Consider the following 5,255-nt stretch of genomic DNA (forward strand, 5'->3'; position numbering starts at 1 on the left):
ATTTAGAAAATGTTCTTGGGATTTAAAACCAGTTTCTCCAACTACTTATAGTACGTAACTTTTTTTTAAAAGCAATTTTTCTGGAGGTTGACTTGCTGAAATTTCTGAAGGAGCCGGAAATTGTGAAGAATGGGACTAGTACATATTGTGTGATGATACAAATTGTGCATATTTATGGCTTTATTCCTCCTATATCCTTAGAATATAGGCATTGGGTTAGTGTGTGTAAGATATGATGGAATACGTTCTGTTAGGGGTTTGCTATTACTTTTTGTTTGTTTGTTTTAGAGTCAGGGTCTCACTTTGTTGCATGGGGTAGCATGGCTCACTGTAACCTCAAACTCCTGAGCTCAAGCGACCTTCCTGCCTCAGCTATTTTTTTGTGGAGATAGGGTCTCGCTATATTGTTCAGGCTGGTCTGGAACTCCTGGCCCCAGGTGATCCTCCTCCCACCCTGGCCTCCCAAAGCTCTAGGATTATAGGCGTGAGCCACTGTGCCTGGCCATGGTATTATTCTGACACCAGCTTGAGTACTGCATTACTAATCTGATACTGACCACCCAGAGTTGGTGTGGACCCCACAAGGTAAGGGCTCAGTTCCACAGTTCAGGCACCCACAGCAAGCCCACACTTCTAACCAACTGGCTACAAGTCTGGGCTGAGGGTGGGAGAGGTTCCCAGCATTAATAATTTACTAAAATGACTCAGAATCCAGGAAAGCACTATCTTTATGATTATAGTTTTATTTAAAGGGTACATATCAGGACCAAATTAAAAGACACATACAGCAGGGCCTGAGGGTTCCACACACGCAGCTTCCATGCCCTCTCCACGTGGAATCATGGCATATCACCCTTCTGGCACGTTTGTGTGTTCACCATCCAAGAAGCTCCACCAAGCTTCACTGTCTAGAGTTTTTATTGGTTTTATTATGTAGTTCCAGGGCTAGTGCTGTTCACTCACAGTTGTTTCTGGTTTATGCAGAAAGTAAGTAAGGTAAATCTAGTGTTTATGTATATCATAAGTTGATGAAATGTCAGGTAAGGCTTACATTGATTCTAAGATTTCCCCCTTTTGGTGTTAGAATGATGGGCCGGGTGCGGTGGCTCATGCCTGTAATCCTAGCACTCTGGGAGGCCAAGGCGGGACGATTGCTTGGGCTCAGGAGTTTGAGACCAGCCTGAGCAAGAGCGAGACCCTGTCTCTACTAAAAATAGAAAGAAATTAGCTGGACAACTAAAAATGGAAAAAATTAGCCGGGCATGGTGGCGTGTGCCTGTAGTCCCAGCTACTCGGGAGGCTGAGGCAGGAGGATCACTTGAGCTCAGGAGCTGGAGGTTGCTGTGAGCTAGGCTGACTCCATGGCACTCTAGCCTGGGCAACAGAGGGAGACTCTGTCTCAAAAAAAGAAAAAAAAAAAAAAAGAAGAAGAGTGATGCTTACTGGTAGTATTTTTGTTTGTTTTTAAAATATTATTGGCCAATAAAATTGGCAGCAATACTTTCTGCTTCCTTCTCTCTCTTCCCCCCTCCCACTACTCTCTCCATCTCCCTCTCTCCCTACCCCTCTCTTTTCCTTCCCTCCTTCCTCTCCTCTCTGTCCTCTCTCTCCTCTCTCCTTCCCCTCCTCCCCTCCCCTCCCCTCCCCTCCCCTCTTCCCTTCCCTCCTCTTCCTTCTTCCCTTCCCTCCTCCTTCTTCTCTCTTAAGTCCTTTTAAAATAATTTATTGATTTGTGAAATCCACAGTTATAATAACCCAAACTGTTCTCTATCCCAGTTACCTGCTAACACGCATACACAGCAACCCACCATCCACCTCATAATGAACAAAGAATGAAAGAGACTTGAACCATCAACCTTAGAGGAGCAGAAAATTATTTATTTTTAGGATAAAGAGAATAGGGGCAAAGCTATGAATTTATTAATACTTTCTGTTCCACAGTAAACCAACCAAATGATCTTCCTGTGGTAATGACAGAATAGTTTAGCCACGGATAACCCTAACTCTGAACAAACTATAAGAGACAAAGACTACCTGAAAAGCAACTAATAGCAGTCAGAAACTGGGGAGAAGGGGGTGTTAGTCTACACTTGTAAAAATGAAACAGCCCTGGTGGGTTTGCTACATTGATAGCCAGTTGGCACCATGCGAGACTGCTAAAACTCTGATAGAAAACTTCATAGAGGTAGATGACCCATAGAGCAGAGTCCATGGTTCATGGTGACTACAACAGTTAGAAACTGAGGGGAAAAAAGAGGCCTGAAGGGAAAGAGCCCCAAATTTTGCATTACAAATTTACTGTATCACAAGCTGAGCCGTGTTTGGAACATACTGCCTGCATCCCAGCCAAGAACTAAACAAAGATTTCAGCTGCTGCCTATCTTAGGGGAGAAAGTTTGGAGTTTAAGTCAAGCTAAGTTCACAATACACACTTTTCAAAGGACTATAACAGGATCTAGAATTTCTATAAGGTATCATTTACCATGTACAGGATGTAATCTAAAATTACCAGACCTTTGAAAAAACAGGAAAACGTGACCAAAACTCAAGAAAAAAGGTAATCAATGGAGATCAAGCTTGACAGAATATACCTGTTGGACAGATAACTATTTCTTTGTCCATTCCTGGATTCAGGGACTTAAAACTTTTTATGGTCAAAGGGAATTTCAAGATACTGATTCTAGTCTCATTCTTCAGTGTTTTTCTTATGTATCTAAAATCTAAGCTACACATAACAGTTTGTTAGTCTCTTACACAGATCTTACTCACTTTCTCTCCTCCTTGGTGTACATCTTCCCCTGTGAGGTGTTAACTTGTTTAGTTATAATAATATATGAGCCAAGGTCCAGGAAACAGAAACCGTGCTAGTTATTTTAAATATAAATTAGGTCCCCACAAATAAGCCTCAGACCTCAGGAGCTGATCCACTGGGGAAGCTGTAACCACTGATGGTGCCACTGGAATTGTTAAAGAACTGAGGCAGGGATTTCAGGCCAAGGTTTAGAAAGTTTCTCCCACTGTTGCTGCCTGAACTGCCTCTTGACATGCACAAAGCTGGTGACTGGGCATTGAAACAGAGTCTAGCTGTTGCCTCCAGTACAGCTTTCAACATCCAAAGAATTTGAGAATGTATACTGGAGCACCACTTTGGGAAGTTATCTTATTTCTTGAATTGTTTGATAATAGAAAATGTAAAGGGAAATCCTATGAAGGTATTTCATTGATAGACCAGAAATTGTATCCAGAAGCATGGTGGTAAGAACAGTTAGACAGTGTTGATTTTAGCTTTTTAGATTCTGCAGCCCCAGAATGTACGCTTGGGGTGGGTTGGGGAGGGTGGAATGAAGATTGATTGAGCTGGTCTTACAGCATACATAGAAGTGACTGACATTTCAGTTGGGTCTTTAAGGAAGCCTATGCATTTATCCTGTTGACATGAAGTACAAATGCATTACAGTCTGAAGTAATAGCGTTTGACAAAGACATGGATAGCTTTACAGGGTGACTAGGATGTGGGGTGTAATGTTTGAAATGAGGAATATACCTGGAGGTTAGTTTGGAAAAATAAATCTGAATTATAATTTATTTCCCCTGGGCATGGTTTCACTGATGAGGCTGAATGATAACTTGTGTTGTATCAGGGGTGTAGATGGTATCCCTTTGCTGTCCCTCTGCTTCTCAGATCTGCTTGGTGCTGGAATTGTATAGCTCTTGAGTCAGACCAACATGCTTAGGAAGCAAATGTCAGTCTTCCTGAACCATCAGATGGCAACTGATGTGATTAAACCCTGAATCAAAGGAAAGACAGTATCTTTTGGAAATTGGAGGCTCTGTTCTTGCCTTTCAAGACAAACAGCAGGCTCTCCTGCTTCTGTTCAGTATGCTTTTTGGAGAAATGAATCACTCAAGCCCACAGTCTGCCTCAAATAATCTGTGGGGTTGAGGAAGCAAACCTTCAGTCCCCTCCCTGTTGATTATGAAGTTTGGACCAAACCATTCTTTGTTGTCTTACTTAATGGTATTACTATAACGGGACTGCACTCATCTCACTCAGAGTAAACACTACCCTTTTTCAAAAAGGGACTTTGGAACCATTCTTCTTACAGCCTGATTATAATCAGCTAGTTTGAGAGTCTTCTTCCAAATCTCATGTTCTTTTGGTTGTCTGTAAGCTATTCATCAGGCTGTAGATCAAACCCTCTGAGTCCTCACAATCACCTAATCTTGTTTCAAAGTCTGGAAATAGTTTTTTACTTCCTATAGTTTAAAGTTCAGGTTCCTTAGCATGGCATAAAAGGTTCTTTGATCTGGTCAGTTCTCATCCTACTTCTGTCATGCTTAACTTCTTGAATTTTTCCAAATATAGCATGTAAATTTGTGGCTCTTTGTTTTCCATAATCTATTTGTCATATGTGGAATTCAGTTTGTCCTCCTTCCGTTCTGCTTAACACAAGTACCATCTGAAGTCTTTACTCATCAGCTCAGGATAGAGTTACTGGCTCTTTCTTTGTGCTATAATCACCTCTGATTCTTACTTCTGTCATTGATTTTGTATACAAGTCTGTCTCCCCTACCTCACTCATTAAAGATAAGGACCATATTTTATTCACTTCTGTATCCTCAATACATAGTAACTGACACTTAAGTAGTTAGGTAAGTATTTGTTGAATGAATAAAGCAATGTAGTAAGCAGTGCTTTGGAGTCATAAAGACTGTCACTATGTGATTTGTCCAAATCACCTTACTCTTTGAGTTTAGTTTTCTTGTATGCAAAATTAAGACAACAGTGCTGACCTTAGAGGTTAAGGAAGGAATAGCACCTGGATGTACAGTGTTGGCATTATTAGTCATATCTGTCATCCCTTTTTTTTCTTACATTCAACCTCTCTTGTGTTCCCACTTCCAATCAACGTTTTAGTATATTTATATTTTTCTATCTTAAAATAAGCTTTCCTAACCCTGCTGTTTGTGATACTATCTCTCTCTTGACAGTTCACACCTCAAGTTCTTAAATCTACTTACTATCTCATGACATCTTTCTCCAGACCTACGTATGCCTCACTCCATTGATTAGACTTTGTTCCCTTTTGCTCCCTGGACATTGCTTTTGCAGAGTCATCAATGATATCTTTGTTCTAGATTTAATAGCATATTTTTTAACCTCATCTTTCTATTTCTAGTACATAACAAATTTGTAATTACGTTTATTTTTATGCTATTTATTGGCTGTTCTTTCTTTAGAGGTAAGTTTAATG

The sequence above is a fragment of the Lemur catta genome, chromosome 1 (assembly GCF_020740605.2).
Source record: "Lemur catta isolate mLemCat1 chromosome 1, mLemCat1.pri, whole genome shotgun sequence".
Classification (NCBI taxonomy): Eukaryota; Metazoa; Chordata; class Mammalia; order Primates; family Lemuridae; genus Lemur; species Lemur catta.